The sequence below is a fragment of the Monomorium pharaonis genome, chromosome 7, assembly GCF_013373865.1.
Source record: "Monomorium pharaonis isolate MP-MQ-018 chromosome 7, ASM1337386v2, whole genome shotgun sequence".
Classification (NCBI taxonomy): Eukaryota; Metazoa; Arthropoda; class Insecta; order Hymenoptera; family Formicidae; genus Monomorium; species Monomorium pharaonis.
In genome coordinates this window covers 16,189,346-16,210,115 of record NC_050473.1, presented here as the reverse complement: position 1 = coordinate 16,210,115, position 20,770 = coordinate 16,189,346, and positions in this window count along the sequence as shown.

The window sequence follows — 20,770 nt, the reverse complement described above, 5'->3', positions numbered from 1 at the left end:
CAGCACGTTAAATGAGAAACAAAAATTAACTCAATTCTTGTAATCATAACTGTAGGCACGAGTGATTAAGTTTTAATGCTTGTAATTATTGGTTCCTTTTATTTTTAATGGGGCCTACCCTACCCCGGTGTGTCCCGAAATTAAAGCGTCAGGCATGCTGCGCGATGCCTTTATTCTTAATAAGACAAAGATTGTGCGCTTTCTTTTGTTCATACATATCATTAATCATTGGCTGTCCTAATGCGAATATTGCGTGTTTAATGTCACGTCATGTCTGATAATATACGTAGTTGTAACGATTGTTGCGTACAATTGTTACATATAAAAGTGCCTTTGAGCACTGAGCTTAAAAAGACATGTTAATTAAGTAAACCTGCATGAGAGCACGCTGAAATCAACATGAGCTATTATAATGGAAATTAAAAATTAAAAGTGTATAAAATGCAGTATAAACGCATTACATTAAATTTATCTGTTTTATACCGGACCGAGATAAAACTGAATATTCCATAACATTAATTATTTTTGAAATTAGAAGCGCATTATTTAATTAAATTTTCAATGACCACGTTACCAAGAATAACGTTATAAAATACACCCCCCCTCACCTCCTCCCTCTCCCTCCCTTCCTTCTCTCTCTTTCTCTCAATTCATTTTATTGAAAAATAATCTTTAATAAATTTCAAATAATGAAACTGCGACAATGCTTATATTCTGTATGTAAAAAACCCAATATTAAAATTTTTATAAATGTTTCCTCGTTTTGCAAAAAATGTATCCATACTCCTTAATTAGTTACTTGTTTGTGTAAAACTAGAAAACTTCTTTTTCAATATTAGAGACGTTTAGAAAGATTAGCGAAATTGTTGGACATTTAATAAAAGCAAATGTAAATTAATGATAATATTCTAATAAATAAGACATGATTAACGAGACTTTTTTATGATATGCTACGATATCTCGTTACAATGATCAATACCACGTTCACAATATTATAAAAAACATATCAATCTATATTGTCATGAAATATTGATTATACGCCAACGTGAAAGCGCAGAAAATGGCAAGCATCAAATATACGCATTCATAAATCGTGGGGTATTTACTGTGTAACCATATTCTCATTTGTCACGCCATACGAACGTTTGCATACTTGAAAACGCTATTTGTACCAATCATCGCCGTTTTTGAAAATGCAATGTATGTATTTACATTACATTCCAATCACTGGATAATTAATGCACTTTCGTCTGACGGAAATGCATAATTATCGAAACTTTTGTATCAGCTACGTTCTATCTTCGAATGCACACGTTTAAATTTTCAGGTAAAGCACTTTTGCGCAAATTACGGTTTGGTCATAGAAAATATTACTTCTACATCAATTTCAACACTTATTTCCAAAACGTATGTTCTGAACAAGGTAGTATATTGCTCTACCGTAGATGAGTAAACAAAAGTTACCGTAAAGCATACATATTCTTACATCCATGTTATGTATATGCCGAACATCAGATTTATGAGCAAGTGGCGTGATACGTAAAAAATTTTATGAAACCTCGTCACGCCGTAATCTTTTTACACACGATACAGAAGTTGAGTTTCCGTAAAAAAAAAGGGGGAAGAATATTTTTCCCCGCATAGGGAAAAGTTATAGGAAATTTATGAATATCGTGGAAATTGTTGGACAACATTTTGTAATTATGTAATTGAACATATATGTATTCATATTATTATATCTCTAACTATCCGTGTCCAATCGCTGCAAACTGTCCAAATTAGTCGGGACGTATTTATATCATTTAATTAACAGCCTTTGAATAAATGATGCGATTGTGCGGTCGTGTACGCTCGAAATTTGCTGCAATATGCGCGTTCTTGCACAGAGAGGGCAATGCACGATTTCTCGTGGCAGATGGAACGAGCTGTCAGTATCGTCTTGTACAAATAATCATGGAAATCCTTTCCTTGGCCTGACTGTCGGTATACCGCATGTAAACTTACGCATTCACAAGAGCCAGGCCAAAATTAAGAGAAAAAGAGATGGAGAAAGAGAGAGGCAAAGAAAGGGGCTTCCACAGCTGGAAATCTACTCCAATCTAAATATTTAACTCAAGTCTCCCTCGAAAACAATCTACTGTTGTTTATCGCTATAAAACGAATCTTAACCGTTCTAGCGTATCTGAGACAAAGAATTTAGCCATGCGTTCCTCAATTTCGAAGCAAATTACTAGCTTTATACTGTCCTATCCTTTGACAAGCCGCACAATCGAAGCCGAAATTTCTTAGCAGAAACGTGATTGCAAATGCGAACCCACAAATGATAATATAAATAATCTAACACTTTATATATATTTATTAAAATTTCTGAATCTTTTTTTGTCTACATATTAAATTCTTAACCGATTTTTTTCATATAAATGTGACTTTTTACTGTTAAAACAAAATAAGAAAATGTAATGTCAAATTTTTCATAATATATTCTTTTCGAAATAAATTTCTATACATAAAAAAAGATTAATTTTATGTAACCACTTTAAATTAATAGTTTGCAAGCATAATTTTGTCGTTAAGTGTTCTTGATCGATAAATATATAAAAGTACAACATGAAGGCTCTACAATAAAATGTACCGGTTGTATCGTGCATTTCAGGTGACTTATCGTTTCTACTAAAAGGAATTACGAGCGCCGAGAAGAGACAAAGCTTTGTTTGCACTTAAAATTTTACTTCTAACTATTTGAAACGCTTCATTGAAAGCCTCCTCTGAGAGCCTACTAAAATCGTTATATGTTCTTTTACATTTTTTATAGGACTATCCTTTGTAATTGTTTTTGTCTTTTCAGAAATCTCTTTTTACTTTTTTTTCTTTTTGTTGTTTGAAACTCCCATTTTTTATAATAAATTTCACAGACTTGTTTAATCTCAAAAGCTCGATTTGTTGCACGGTCATTCACTAGACACAACGAATTTGTAGTTTACTGGTATGTGACTAGTTAGTCATTTACTGGCACCGTACGTTTGTTTTTCATACCAATAAATGATTATCACAATTTTTTACTTTATTATCATAAATTATTTATTCATTATGTAAAAAATTAATTTTAATAATCATGAAGTATATTTTTATCCTTATAAATTTTCCATAAAAAAAAATAGTAAAATATAATTGTAATCAGTACTTTTCCAAAATTACCATTATACATATACTTTAATGAAAATTATACGATGAAAGAAACAATGACGAGCTACATATTTGGTAAATTTTTAATAACAATTTTATTTATTAAGGTTTGTGTATTATTTTTACGTAAATTATAAACTTGAAAAATCTTAATAAACCCTAGGTATAAACTTTTTATAATTTTTAAATTTATAACCTACATTTTACTATGATCATTTACTGCGGTCAATTACTGGTCCGTTTATCCCTACGTTTATTATCTTGAAATAATTTGGTGAAACAGATTGAGATAATGTTTAACTGTACCGTTGTTTATTCTAACATTTTGCAATGTGTCTGCCAATATTTTTTGGCAATTGAAACTCATTTCTCTAAACTATATTTTTCACTTTATTTTTAAATTTACATTTTGAATTCTTACGATGGGAAATTGAGAAAATTCTACGTTATACTCTAATAGTCAGGAAAATCGGTCACGTAATTCTCTTTGTTAAAAAGACTAGCGAATCTGATATTTTATCGAAAATATTGTCGGAGATTCAATACTATGCGTTCGAGGATATCCATTGATAGACCGAAACTTTACAAGGATCTTGATGGATCGGAAGCGACTAACATACAGCACGGACTTGACGTCTCGACCAGCTTTAGTTGGTCGGGAAAGTGACCCTCTGACTTCCGGTGGAACAGACCTACTCCAGCACACGGACACAATTTACCTTGTGCTTGAACGGCTGAAGCAGATAATGGCTTTGTTGCTCTACCGATCGATCGGTCGAACCTGTCTCCGGGCTTCGCGTGGCCTCTTTAAAGTTAGATAAACAATAAAGATGAACAATGTACTATGCATATTTTATGTGAAACGTTGCCCAGAAACTTCAAAATATCCAGAAAGATTATCAAGAAACAGAGCAGCAGTGATTGAAGAAAATATCAGGCAATGGTTTAATGATAAACTTAGAATTATGTCCCAAAACAGGGAAAGTTTTAGGGTCAAAAATAGAAAAGAATTTGTACTCTGTTTCTACTGGACAAAAGAAAAAAAGTATAACGGCGCTTTGTTGTTATAGTGCTGACGGCAGAGGTGTTCGCCCGATAATAGTCTACTCTTATAAGAGGTTTCCTCCTAAAGATATAGCTGCTTCTGTACCCGAAGGATATGTAATTGGATATAGCCTAAAAGACTAGATGACTACAGACACTTTTAACCAATTTATTAAAAAGAGCTTGTTGATGACAACATTATATTTCCTGTTTTATTATTCTTTGATGATCACAAGTCTCACATCAGCTAAAGTTACACAATTTCTGTGTAGCTAATCGTATACTATTGTATTGCCTGTAGCCAAACGAACCCACATAATGCAGCCTTATGTTGTAAGAATATTTAGACCTATGAAAAACTGTTAGAAAAAATTAGTTGCAGAACATGCTCGAGTTTCTAATCAGTCAACAACTAAAGGAAATTTTGCACCAATTTTTAATCTTACTTATATTGAGTCTTGTAATCCAGAAACTGTAAAAAAATCTTTTGAGCGCTGTGATTTATATCCTTTCAATTCTGGAAAATGATATAATTTTTCTGTTAAATATCCGTTTAACAAGCAACGCGAATGAACGACTTTCTTCTATGAATATTAATAGTATGCCGTTTACTTGAGATTGTTGGCGTATCGAATGTAATTTGAGAAGTAAATAAATGATTCAATGTGGGCAATAATAACTTTCTGTAATATTTATTATCACTTTCACAAATTACTACTCTGGCATAATTTGGATGTGTTTACATTTTACAGATTAACGTAGCTGCACAACAACTCCGCTGCTGGGCATCGTGCCTGTGAGTTTTTAATTATCTTTGAATTTAATTTAAGGTAATGTACCTATAAAAATTGTATTAAATATATATATAACATATATATGTGTAGATTAAGAATTTGGATAAGAATGTGGAAAAATTTTCTCAAGTACTCTTCGAATTAAATGAGAAAATTAAACTCAGACTCGATCACTTATTCACAGGACCAAAAAAATCGTTAAGAGCTATAAGAGCGAGAAAATAAGAAATTTTACGTGAACAGAAGTGGAATTTTGTATGCGATTTTTATAACTCATATTTAAAATTGCTCATATATGCAGTTTTTCAATGACTTGCGTTAATAATCTGTGTCAGATGAACAATTTTCTTCTACGAATGCTAATGATATGTCGTTGTTACTTAAGATTGTTGTGCGTATCAAATGTAACTTGAGAAATAAATGAATAATCCAATGTGGGCAATAATAACTTTCTGTAATATTCATCACTTTCACAAATTACTACTCTAACATAATTTGGATGTGTTTACATTTTACAGATTAACATGACTGTACAACAACTCCACTGCTGCGCATCGTGCTTGCGAGATTTTAATGATAATGTAAACAATGCAAATAATAATGGTATTTAATAAATTTAATAGTAGTAATAATAATAGTTTTAGTACAAATTAAAACTATTCAAGCGGAATCGATAATTCAAATAATCAATGCTCGGATAATTAGCGTTCTATTGTATAGTATATATGTAAAATTTTTAGCTAATAAACGGAATATATTATCATATTTCTGACAATTTATTAGGAATTACGCGTGTCACTGATTTATATTGATATCTATTAAAATCACTAATAATAACAATCACTGATATCACAAATAATTATGACATCAAAATATCGGAAAACTAACTATTGCGTACAAAACAAAAGTCCACATGTTTGATGATGTAGTTTGTAGACCGATCGTTCTTTTGTTCCTTTGTTAGTCTATTTATTGGCTTTTTGGGCTTGTTTGTCTATTAAAATTTATTAATAATCTCTGTTATTGTCGCGTTATTGATGCAAAATAACGGATATATCAATTAGTTCTTGCGTAACGTAACATGAAATTGTATCTCAAGAAGAATTATATATCAGAATCTAAATTTACGTATATTTTCAATTCTACTATTCACGATTTTTTGCGTAAACTTATTATCATATTTACGTTTATTAAAAAAAAAATTTTTTAATATCTTATGGACCTAGGTTGATATATTATGCTGTTTTAAGGTTATTGGCAATTTATATTTTACACGTAGCTCGAGGAGTAACACGTTTCCATATCAGATTTGTGCGATTATCAAGACCATCACTAATAACATCCATAGAGCACGAACGGAAATTAGGATGTCTGTGCCTTGCGTTGGAGAATTAATCTACTGGCATACATTTACTACATCTTGCGTGCGTACACGCACATTTGTTCGTAACACTTAGGCCCGTGCTGAGAAATTAATCAGTTGGTTCACGGTACATTAATGGAATATTCATCAGTTGACGAAGCGGTCGCATTGTTTACAGTCGCGCCGTATGGCATCACAATTAAATCTAATGGTCTGTAACCATGTATCCGTTGCCGCAAGCAGATTGCCTTGCCTCAACCGGTCCGGCTGGTTATGCAATACTTATAACTCTATCATACTCTAATATGATACAATATTTCAAGGTTTTTTTCGAATTACATAAATCCGAGCCGAGGCTGGCTTGAAATATTTATTACTCTTTAATGTACGTACAATGGAAATATAATCGATTATACAAAAACTTTATTTAATTTATATAAAACGAAAATATCAAATAGATTTTTTTGGAATTTTTTACATAAAAATAACTTTTCTGTTCCATTTTATAAATCCAAAAAATACTTCAAGAATGCGCATTAATCCTCTAAATTATAAATTTTTTAAAAAATTGAAATTATAGTACTTCCGTTTTTTATTTGTCCAGAAAAAAATTTTAAATTTGTTATAAACTGTATCTCTCTACACGTCTATAAAAATGTCAGATGTAAAGATTCAGATTTAATGACTTAAATTATGACTTCGAACATACGCATGAACAAGGACTACTGTATAGTTTCAAAACTACGTGTTCTGGAAGAAAAGATGCATTTGTGACTGGAAACTACGAGAGCGAAAGCAACAGTATGCACCATGCCAAATGATTTTGAATAAAAAAAAACGCGCAAATAATTTTTTTCTTTAAAAAATGTTATAAAAAAGAAAATAATAAATTATTGTCGATGCTGACAGTATTGATTACTCTAAGTATATATCATTCAGACGTAAAGAAATAAAAAATCGTAACGCTTTGGAAGCAACAGACAAAAATACTTTAAAAGATGTCGTTTTGCTAAATGTTGAATCAAATATACCTCAAGATATTTTAGACGAATTTTAAGTAATTTATCAAATGAATAAAGTTTCTCAAATAGAAATTGTCTTATTTAATATGTGAAAAAAATTCAAAGGTGATGTTAAACAGACATCAATTTCAAGTGCTTCTGAAAAAAAAATTGATTTCAGATGTGACAGAAAATGAGACAGAAATTTTTATTCAAAAAGTTGTGATTAAAAACAGAAATCCTTATTAAAAAAAAAGCCTTCAAAGATTGTAACTCAAAATTTACTAACTGATCGTTCTCATGTAAATGACTCCATACTTACTGATTCAGTACCTGATAATTTATTCTTAAATGATTCAACACGTTAAAGTAAAAATGATATATATTATTTATGTCTATACTTTCTTATGTAAAAGAAAATAAGATTAAATGAGATTCGATAAATATATTTTTATGGGAGACAAAAATATAAATTATTTCAATTAATCAGCTGTACTCATCAACTACATTAAAATTACTTAATGTTGAATTATATTCCATTCCTAATATATGCGATATAAAAACAACGTTGATAACATATTAATGACATATTTTATACGTCGTCATAAAAATTCACAAGTATATAGCAAAATAAAAAAAATTCATATTAACAAACTTTTGATTTCACGTCATTTTTCATGGGTTATCATTAAACTTTGGAAAAATGAGGAGCTAATTAAAGCTTTTTCTAAGCTTTTAGAAGTTAGTTTTGATTAATTAATACCTATGTAAATGTCGTCAGAAATAAAAATACCAATATTCGTTCGCTTTAGGAATCCTCCGTAAACTATTAAAAATACTTAAAATAAAATCGTCACATATACAAAGGTGCATTTGAATATCAGAGTAACTGAAAACAGTCGCTGACGCTTCTAATAATGTTGCCGGTTTGAAACATAAATGAATATCATCGTTTTTCCGAAACATTAATTTGCAAACGACGGTGGAATATTGTGCCGTCCTCGCTATATAAAGTCTCTTGTGGGAACAGTAATTTCTCTGCATAGCGGGACTGGATAAGTCATCTTAAGCGCATGAAACACAAGTTTGTTTCGGTTACGTTCCCGTATACCTCTGATGCTCGCTTTTGATGCAATCTTGTATTAAAACTGTTGTTTGCGTTGCATCTGCGTTTGCACTCTGTTTAGCAAACGTGCATTATTTGAATGACCCAACTAGCGAAGTACGCGTCAAAAAATTTAAACACTGTAAAAGCTACAGTTATAAATCTATACAATAAAAGTGCAAACCCCCAACATAAATTATTTTCATAAGTAAAAAATTCCGAGTAATTTATTTGACAAAAAAAAAAAAAAAATAACTGCATCTCTCGTGTTTCTTACTTCTTTCTGGAGCAAGTAATATTCGCTTTGAATTTAGTTCGGTTTATTTACGTCGGAAACATTTTATCTAGCTGCTGATGCAACTCTCGTAATGAAACTTGTGAAAGCGTACAAGTACGTTAACTTCATGTAAACGGTTATAAATTCTGCGATAAATATGTAAGGACGAAAGATAAAAAAAAAGGATAAAAAGAATTAAAAAGGATAATAATCGTAATGAGTTTCAACTTTGAATTTAACATTAATTACATCATTTTTGAGCAGATGATATATACGACGGCATACGCTCTCTAATAATCATGACTTTTTATAATCTTTATAATCAATATATTGTAACAATATGGAGGCTAAAATAATTTTTATACTTTTTGTAAGAGATTTTATTCTAATCCGAATTATGTGATATTCGAAAGTTACAAGATATCCTCGCTTCATAAACTTATAATGATACATGGAGTATCTCGCAAAATTCGTTTCCGTCTAGTCGCTTTCATTGTCTCTCCGTTAAATGGGATTGTATTAACAAAAAGCAGATTGCGATCGAACATTCCTCATGTGTCTGCGCCGCGAGGCAAGGGATCGAGGCGTCCCACTTGTTATTCCGCGCGTACGTATAATATACGCACGTGCACGTATCTGTTCGCCGACGAAAATTAAAGGAAAGATGTCTTGCTTACCGGCAAGTGTAGGTCTCCGCGAGCGCTAAAGGACTGCGGCTGAACCAAGTTCCATACACGTGGTAGGGACGGAGGGAGGGAGGGAAGGTAACACGGGGCAATCCTCCAACCACCCTAACCATCTTAACCGCCCGGTGCGGCGCAGCGCGGCGCCTCGGCTTAGTTCCAAAGTGGCGGTTTCATACGCGCTATATCCCCGATATGAGCAGTTTCCGAGTGCCTGCTGGCTTGCGGAGGTGTCGGATAAAGGGAGATAGACGTAAGAAGGTAGACGACGCGCTGCTCGAACGTAGGTTGTCGCACCGTAGGTCGGAGGCCGGGAGGTCGAGGAGCGAGAGAGGCAAAGGGCAAGATGGGGGAGAGAGATAGGTGACGGCGGAGGATAGGAGAATGGGGGATCTAATGTCTTACGGTCGGGTCTCATTGAAATGCGAACCTGCACCGCCACGGAGGAATGTGCGAGTATCTACCCACTTGGATTAGAATACATATCCTATCTCCCATGTCATCCGACGTCGCGCGACTTCTCCTCGTAGCCCCGGTGCTATGCCTTTCCCGGCGGCAGGCTAATTAATTAGCCTATCGCGCCGTGCACGCGAACCGCCCCTGGCGCGCCGTTAAAGGACAAAGGGACAAAGGGGACTCCGGGGACGCCTTTGATTTTGCGATCTGTCGTGATTATCGCGTAATCGCATTCGAAACTTTTTGCCAGCGATGCAATGGCGATCGATGGATGCGACGCGCGACAAAAAGCCGGCAACTCATTGATAACGCGGAACGTATGTGTCTAGAGGAAAGTTAGGACGGACGTAATTTTACACTCTTTGTAACGTGATTTTACGTGAAAATTTCGAAATATGCCAGTTTAAGCTTCAATTTTGCGACGACAACAAAGGTTTTACAGATATTTCAAAAGTTCGATCTACAATCGTAATATTTTTTAACGCACATTCACATTAAAAAGATTCACGTATACGTATTTTAAAACTGTATTTTGATTAATTCTATCCCAAACTTTTTACGCTCGTTGGTCTCGTTTCGAAAGAATAATTGAACAACATCGGCAATGTAATTCGTTAAAAAAATTCGTAATACATGGAGCTGAATATAACATAACGATGTAACGAAGAGCAATAAAAAAAGGGGTATATTTGCATCATTTTTACCTCAACGTGTGGCAAAACTGTTTTTTTATTTACGATGATAAAACTAACAACGCTCCTTTTTCCGAAATTTCGTGTAATAGCGAGTAACTTAATGATATGAACGGAGTATCAATTTCGTTGCATAACGTAATGTGTTTATAATCCCGTCTCTTTCTCTCTCTCTCTCTCTCTGATTATTTTATATTTGTTTTAATTATACTATCATGCGCTTGTCATTATATACAATTCGATGTACGTGTAATAATAAAAACGAAATTACTTCTATTTAAACCCATTTCATTTTTTGCTGCAGTATCATAATAGTATTAGGTAAATCGAACTTACTGTTCAGCAACATTTAGTAATAAAGTATTAGACGAAAATGTGGCTTACTAATAATAATAGCATTCACACAAATGGTATCCAATAATTTATCGATTAAACGTGTATAGGATATCCTACATTATCGACTCAAGATTCCAGAAAAAAAAAATACTCTACTTAATCTAAGGGAGAGGTTTTACATCGATACATCGATTCCGGACCTCCGCAGGTTACAGATCTCCACAGATACGTATTTCTATTGTACAAACAGCCTGGCAAGCTCACTTTCGACGAGAAGCGCTTGACCAACCTAAGTAGTGACAACCGTGAAATTTATTTTACCGCGCAAACCGGTTTCCGACGATTACTATACAAAACGTCATCCTTCATTTATGTAATAATGCTTTTCCAAACTATAATAGCGCCGTAATATACAGACATTATCTTATTGTAAGGTGGTAATTGATTTTATGTAACTGTAATTTTTAAACCGACGTTTATAAAATCAATCTTGACCGTAGCCACAGACATTACAACGTAATTGAAATAATCACATAGAGATTGAAACAAATCGATCAACTCCGCAATGGAGTTTAAAAGACGACAACTTTAAATCATAAATTCTCTCGGTGCCTATATCGAGTGATCGTACTTTAAACTGCCTATCGTCTCTGAAATAACATCGCCATCGATTATCATGGAACGTAATGGGGTAGGTCAGCCCGATTCACGATAAGTGGAATCGACCCAGTGGTTAAAAGGGTCGAAGAGGGTAATTCCGTTCGATCGCGAAGCAAGAGTACGAAGTTTCACGATTGTTCAGGTATTTAACCCACCTGCCGTGTTCGGAATATCAGTGCAAGCACGTTGCAGTTAAAATTGCCATTTTCTACCGACGAGCGACTGCAAACTACGCCATTACGTTGCCCTTAATAAGTGCAACATACCCATTAGTCTCGTTGTAAATAATACGTACGAAAACGAAATCGCACGCGGACAGAGATTACCCAAATTGGAGAGAGCCTTGGGCTTTCTGTGACTGGAAAAATTTCCATGAAGATATTTTATGCGGCGCACATGTATATGCACATATTAATGCCAAATAAACTTTATACGTCAACAAATACACTAAACACATGCGCATCCATTTGAAATTACAACGCTCCGCTACGTTTACATTCATGCTCGAGATAACCATTGACATTACCATGTAGCTATTAACTTACCGACTCATTGCCATTACAACCTCGATTCCGGTTCTACATATTGCGTCTCTAAAAATACATCGACCCTAACGCGTCTCTGCTATTCCATCGAATTCATCGATTTCTTTATTTATCGTCCGTATAAAACAGTGACTCATTACTTCTTTTGATACGTTTTACGGGCGAGATTGAAAGACCAGGGTATATGTTTTTACGATAAATCACGAATACACGACCCTCGCGCTACGTCTCTTTTATAGGTTTAGCGAATTATCATGTATCATGTTATTATGATCCGCGAACCGGCATGCTCGACAAATCATGTCATAAAAAGACGTCAAACGACTTTACATTCATGGAACGCGGAATCGTGTCGATATTACGATTTTCGAATTGGTCGAAGCGCAAGCTGGGCTATACACACATAGTATACGAGAGCACGTGTGATAACGCATAGTTTAAAAGTCTTGAAAACCACTCGGGGAAACTTGTAGCTCTGTGATCTCTCCACCGTTACAATTTCTCATCACGTACCGGTAAGTGAAAAAGCGCATCCGAAGGCGACGGGACGGACAAATACCAAAGTAGGTTTTACAGAATATCTCGCCCGTCCGCTGTTTTTCCGTCTGTCATCATCGTCAGCATCGCGATTGCCAATTGCATGTAGCTATCGTTCGCGGTTATCTGGGGATCCTGCGGAACGAATATATTCGATGCGCGTAACGCACTGAACACGTTCGAAATTTGCGCGTACTTTACTGACACGCATAAAACCGTTTTATACGTTCGAATACACGCTGCGCACATTCTGTAAAACATTTTATGATACCTCGAGGAAATCTTCGCGCGTATCCATACTTCTACTTATTCTTTCATCATAATAACTTTACTTAAAAAAAAAACCGCGAGTTATAATGCTAATAATAATTATAATAAAATAGAAATATGTTTCAAATTTCCTGTTATATTACCTATAGTAATATACATTTAACAAGTCACGATTAGAATTCTAAAGAGATGGAATAAAGCTGCAAAGAAGAAATCTTTAATTTTTCCATAATTCCATTAAAATTTTTTTATTACATTCTATACGATTAAAATTTGTAGATCTTGTAAATACAAAAAAATATTTAAAAGTTATATGAATAAAAATTACAGCTAATTCATTAAATTAATAATCAAATAAAATACCATCAAATTTGATATCAATCATCGACTTTTAAAAGTTCAAGTTACAAATGATCAAATTACTCTCTAAAGATTCGACATAAAATATCTTTAGAATATTTATCACGTGCTTTGATCATTGCGAGGGTTTAGGACCTTGTACAGGTAACTTAGTCCAAAGATCGCCAGTATGGCCGCGAATACACGTGTTTCCACGGTTCGGCTGCGTGCGGGCGAGCATTTAAAGCGATACGGATCTTTCGAGACAAGACGAGAAGTTGGTGCCAGCAGGTATCGTGGGCGATATAAAAATTCCTACGCCGCGCTCTTAGCCACTCGCTCTTCGTCAACGTCGTCGACTCCGACAGACTGACTGTCGTGCGCAAACCAACCGACACAATAACGCGCGATAATAATTCATTAACAAAGGCAGAGGCCAATTAACGTGCGGTGAACACGTCGAGTTCGTTCGGACTGTAAGCGAACATACAAGATTCACGCGATGGGAAATCCAGATGATTAATCAAACGTACATCGATAGGTTTTTCTTTCACATGACCAACATGTATACATCCTTGGAGAATTGTCATTACCAGCTTAACGAGCCGGGGTAATACTGATCCGTTCGGGCAAATTGCAAGCGGTAGGATGCACATCCTGCATGGTAAATGCGATTTACCTTTTGACCTTTGCGGGAATAATTTTAGATCGATAATTGTGGAGAACTGTGTAGAGAGTATAAACGATATCGCTTTTGATTTAATACACAATCGTAAGGAAAAAACTTTAAATACACAGAATTTGTAACAATAAACACAACTTTAAACAGAAGTTATCTTTAAAACAACTATCTCCCTCTTATTGTAACAAATTTAAATGCTACGTGAATATCAATTTACTGCTTTTGCAAAAGATACCGTTGTAGTTTAACACTTAGCAAAACTATAAAACACTTAAAAATATGATATCAATCGTAGTAGATCGCTGCTAAGTTGAGGCGATTTTATCGCGATTTCATGGCACGAACAAAGCCAATGCAGAGTCCGTTTAGCCAAGTAGCACGCCGAGCAAGGACCTTTCGTCGTAATTTAGCGTCAAGTTTTATACCTGTGCAATACCTCGAACTATAATAGCGTTAGCCATTACAAGGCGAGCCGAGCGTTTATAAAAGTCGATAGCGTGACACCTTCGCTTCAGATCTTCTCAGACGGTCGACGGCGACATTTTGATTCAGAACGCTTTGACGCGAAATCCTTTATACGAATATGAGTATGTTCCCTTTAGTTCTCTTATATATTTTCTGTGCTCTCAAAATAAAACAAATATACGCTTATTCTTTGAGAAACGAGGAGAAAGGAAAGGAGCGCTACAACTAGAAGAAGAAAGAATGTAGCCGACAAAAAAAGCTATAAATAATGTCGACTGATGAACGTTAAACAAAAAGATCTCCTTAATTCTATTCAAAGATGTTCAAATAGGAAAGTAGAAAGACCTCCTAAAAGAGAGGTATATAAAAAATAATTAATCTTGTATTACAAATATGCTAAATCTAATTAAAATCAAAAATAATAACGCAGCCGTTTTAATTTTAATACATATACTAGTTTTACTGATATCAGAAGATTTGAAACGTGATTCGGGCAAACGTCGCGTGTTTTGAGTTTCTACGATTCGTAATTCCATGCCGCGAGAGAGTCTTGATCATAAAAGTGGCTCCGGCAGGGCAATAAAGTGAAATAAAAAGAAAGATATTATCGTCTGCTCGCGTTAAAGAATTAAATACGGTCGATTACGCGATTTATCGCGTTTTACATTTCTACGAATCACGTGCGTCATTGAAGAAAATGGGCGGTTGTAAAGCACGTGAATATATCGGCATTATTCGCAGATTTTAATTCGCGGTTGGCGAGACATTACTGACGCGCTCCGACACGTAAAAACATTTACGGCTCTCACAAAGTCACAATTAGCCGACGTACGGGTTCCCGTTTGTACGTCTCATTAGTAAGGATTTCTTCGCATAATGAAGATGTCCGCAAGAGGATACGAGATATTTACGTTCACGTGTCTCGTAAATTGCGACGGAGACTGTGTCAGCGTTGATCGCAAAGAGAGAAGAGATATCGTTCTTGTTTGTTCGTATAACAGAGCTAATTTATGAAAATGCGTAATATCCCATCACACTAATTAATGAATATCTCGCATCGTGCAAAATGCAAATACCGTGAAGAGAATTAAGTCTTCGCCAACCGATCGTTTTTCCTTGAAAGGAGAGAACCCTGCTAAAGTCAAACACCGTTAACGTAGTTACGATTTCGAATAATCCGCCCTCTGAGATCGCCCTCTCTGCTGCGGACGAGATAAAATGCAAAATTGATTTACAGTAAGGACTTTACACACCCTCGTTATCGCGAACGTAATTATTCAAATTCGCGTATAATTGCTTTCGGTGTTCAGCGCATTAAGTTTGGACCATATTTACGACAGCCGTTCGACACCGTGGGAGAGAGAAACAGCGAGAGACAGAGAGAGAGAGAGAGAGAGAGAGAAAAGAGAGAGAGAGAGAGGGGGGGGGGGGAGAGCGAGAGCGCGGTCTACCTACTCGAAATTCAACTAAGGAAAATGCGGAATTAGACCCCGCCGCACCGGGTGGATTGAGAAATGGTTGTAAGTGTATGGGAATCTAGTTTGGAAGAGCACCCGCCCACCCACGTGGCCATTGCTTGGCGGCAGTCGTAACTCACAGAGCCACGAAGGCAGCTGGTGCATGCTCTCCTCTATATAGGGCAGCTCGACTGCATCAGCGCTTGAAATTGGAAACCATATCGCGGGATATACAGATTATTATGCCATTAGGGTATAATAGAAGGAGCTTCCGGGTTTGCCGGAGAAACGAGGAAGCGGATTCCGGGAATACTGGTCTGTGCAACAATTAAACCGACGTGCGCGCAAGGGACGATGACGCGAGAAAGGAAATTATTTTTACCGAGCGAATGTCGCGTCGCGAATTGAGCAAACGGTAGGAACAATGGAGAAAAAAACTGGAGTGATTAATGCCGCTGAATCGACAACATACGAGTTGCGAATCACGAAATTACCTCTCGCGAAATGTTATCGAAATGTACCCGCTACCATTGTTATCGATGTGGAAAGATTATTCAAAGAGGAGTGATTGAAACACAATAATCGTTTGATGATACACGCTGCTAATGGATAATAGAGATTGTAGGGAAAAAGTAACATTGTTAGGAAGAACCGACAATAGAATTTCACGTTTTTCGCTTATGTAACATCAGTGTCTCGCGATCATATCGTTATCATTTTAATTAAAATCCACCGACCGACGACAAGACTTTTTCTCTACATTACTAACATCAAACTATTTTTACAATTAATCAGAAAGCAAAATAATAAAAATTTCAACGCGAGCTCCGCATTTATTATATCTTATGTTATATCTCCGTTGTTAAAAATAGACTAAAAATTCAGTCAAAATAATGACTGAATCCTAAGAGAAACACATTTGAAAAAAGTTTCAATTATTTTAAGCGGAATTTCCAATCAGGTTAACTGGTGTTTCAGAATGTCTTTAATTATTGAGATGACGATACAAAGTTTCAGTCTAATAAGGAACATCCTTAATTTTTAGTGTATTCTCTAACTCGTCTAAAAAAACAAGATAGCCGTGTATGAATTTTCAATAAGTCACAACTAAAATCAATATCTGCATGCATAACTAATTTGGATTTTCAATCTCCTAAAAAGACCTAGACAACAAGTAAATTGAAATGTTACATTGAATCTTGTTGCACTGCAATAAAGAACGAATTTGAGTCATATTGCACCGCAATAAAGAACACTAGTGCAAATAGTGTATACTACTAGTGCAAAAAGCTAAGAACAAACATGGAAAATGCAGAACAAGATATAACTGATAATTCTAATTTTGAATCTCTGTGTGAAATTGAGCTCGATTTAGCAGTAAGAGAAATAAATTCTGATAAAACTATATAAGATTCCATGTCTGAGAATAAATATGTCATTCTTTCATTAGCTTTTTTTATTTAAAACTTGAAACAAAGTATTTTCTTCCTGAAACAACAGTTCGGTATATAGTTGATGAAATAAATACATTAAAAATGGAAGAAGACCAAAAGATGAGAAAAAAATAAAAATAAGGTTATTGAATTATGGACTTGCTTTGTCTAATGTATTCGGTATTATCGAAGATGTTATAAATGATGAAAGGATAACTTCTAACTCAACTCTCAGAACTTCTTTTCTCCAATTCATGAGCGGCTTGGAAGCATTTGTAGAAGAAACATGTTTTACAAACATGAATTGAATATTGTTTGGCCAATACAGAAACCACTCCCAAAGAACGCATTTTTTTCAAAAGAAATACCGAAGAAGAACCAATAGCATCAGAGAAAATTAAAAATTAATAAATATTATTCAGTTGTACGTGTAAAAATATATATGTGTTACGCATATCAGATTCATTTGTCATTATTTATGCATATACTTTATCGTTTACAACCTCTAATTAAAGTTAAATTAACCATTTTCCCGCAAAATAGTCAAAACCTCGTGCTTACCGTCCGATCTCATCCTCGTATTTTGCGGTGTCTCTCGCCGGGTACACCTGCTCTCCGGAAATAATATTGTGCATTCGCATTTTACCGATTCGGTATCCTCGAATCAAAGCAGAATACGATCGTATATTTCTGCACCCGAGCCGCTGCGCGAGGGCTCTTCTCACGGCCGAGTCCGACTCATTATTCATCGCGGCGAGAGGGCCGCACAATAAAGAAGGCTTTGGAAACACGAAAGCTGGTCCAGAAGGCGCGGTGTTTATAAAAAACGAAAAGGAAAAGGAAGAGAAACAGCCTTAAATGCGCCTTATGAAGCACCTCTTATGCCTCAACCGGCGCCGGCCGGTTTGTCCAAAGTGCGAATAGCCTGGTTGTAAAGAGAGAGTACAAATAAGCGTTGAGTGTGTCCCAAGGTGTGGCGAGGTGTAAAACGCAACTGGAAAGCATTACGAAAGAGCGGCACGAAATAGGAAGTTTTGTAAAACCACTGTAATGGGATAAAGTAATCTTCTGTAGGACTATTAGAGCCACTTTTTTCTTCTTTATTGCACAAAAATTTTAGGAATTAGAAAAGAAGAGCGAAAAAATTAGAAAGTTCTTATATAATAAGAAATACATTAGTCAATGACATAAGTGACTATTATTTTTCGGTAAGTCGTTTCACAATATTCCAATTTAAAAGGGAAATTTTACGATATTACAAAATAATTATTTGAATTAATAAATATTTTTTGCAAATATCAACTTATTGCATTATATTATTAAAAATCAAAAATAAAATTTAGTTAAATACTAAATAAATCATCCGTTCACAATTACTACAAAAGACTTTACACAACTTTTTTAATATTAATATTGAGAATTTATGGCTACAATTCATGGAATATGGCAATCTTGAATATGGCGCGTTAATTGCCGCAGACATCTATCCCATTTGTGATCTTAAGGGTCACGGCCAGAGCCTGAACATTCTCATATTTCCGGTATATCTCGGTGTATTACATTACCATTAACACGCCGAACGAAAGTGACTCTCGATTAGAGTAATCTGGAGATCTTAGCCGCAGACAACGCGGACGTGGGGTGCAAACAGAGCTTCTGCTTCCGGGCACCGTACATTAAGCCTCCCAGCGACATTCCCATTTGGCAAGAGAATCGGATTACCGTACGCCTTGTGGCGGCAACGAAAGCCGAAACTCACTTACACCGACGTTGGTCCTTTCGTTCTGCCGACCGTCGGAGAATATTCCGTTGCTATCTTAGTAAAGCGACTGTAACGATGTACCGAGCGTATCAAATGAAAAAGCGGAAATATCTTTTTGAAATTCATAATTCAAAAAATTCTCGCGCGTGTGTACATTGAAATTTTTTATGTAATAATACGACTACATGTACATGTAGATAGAACCGAAAAAAAATTACTATATACTTATTATTAACTATATTATACATAAATGTATATGATTATTTGGTTTTGATTTACAAAAAACGAGAGATTTCGATATTTTGAGTTACCAATTGAACGATATTGTTAAATCAATATGTAGCGCACGGACAAACTGAATATTATTTAGATACAAAATGCGGTAAATTCAGAGAAACACGTCATTCCACCACGGCCGACGACTGCGGATTATCGCCGTTAAACGAGCGTCATGTACGCGGTTATGCAAATACAGCATAGTTAAGTAATATCAATTCAACATTGGATTATATGTATATATGCAGTTTATAAATAATGACCGCGCCAGAAAAAAATCATTTGTGCATTTTTTTTCCATTATGTTCCTATTTCCCAAACATTTAGAGCAATTAAAGACAGGTCTTTATATGGAAGCCCAATTTGTTTCATTAAAGAGCAGTATATTTCCAGAGAATTTGTAATAATAAGCGATTCAGAGTCCGAACAATTTTATTGAATAAACGATAGCAGATTGCAAGTAATATAGTGTAGAAACGATGCGACGATCGTTTTCGAGCACGGACGATATGACATTATGTTACGAGTTGTACCGAATAATACCATGCAAAGTTCGATTAATTTAGCACGCGACTTTATGAAATTAGCAAAATTATCGTTATGTAGCGACAGAGGAACTTACGATATTATGAACATAGAGGTAGTTAGGGATGACGTTCGTACGTCTTCGCAGGATATGCAGATTAATGATGACCTTCCGATTGAGATGAAGACTCAAACGCGTAATTTGTTCGAAGCTAATTATGTTAACGCACAAAGACCATTGAAGCACGCAATGTGAAAACATTATCAAAAACTGTAAAACTATTGTGGATGCAAACAGAACTCGCGAGAAAATCTGCGATGCGGAAAGTTGAGGTGCCAACTTCACACACACACCACAACGCGTCTAATTAGTAAATAACGATCGCGAACTATCCCGGAATTATCTCGATACTCGTTAACATAGCCCGATGAGGCGAATTCGATGCTCGCTCGGTGATTCGGCGGTTAGTATTATCCGTTCCAGCGTACTTATATAACGTCGCACAGGCGCCGTTTCGCCATTTCTAGTGTCTACTTATGATCCTTGCGTGATTCTAGCGAAATTAACATCGGTAGTGCCGTGCAGAATTCTGCGCAATCGTAATTAATGCCTTATTTCACATGCGCGCGTCGTGTTCGATTGACATCGAGAGTGCCATATAAAGTGCCATGCGTATAATCATAATTAATTTTACTTTCGCGAGTGATCGCGCGAAGAAAGAACTGTGGAGCCTGAGAGGAGGAGAAGACCCGGCAGGTGAGTAAATTATCAGACTATTTATGTTATATATGTGCACGGAATCTTTGCGTAATTTTCTCGTTCACATAAAATTGTAACTAGAAATAAAATAATTTTAACAGGGGAAAAAACAAACAAAAACAGAT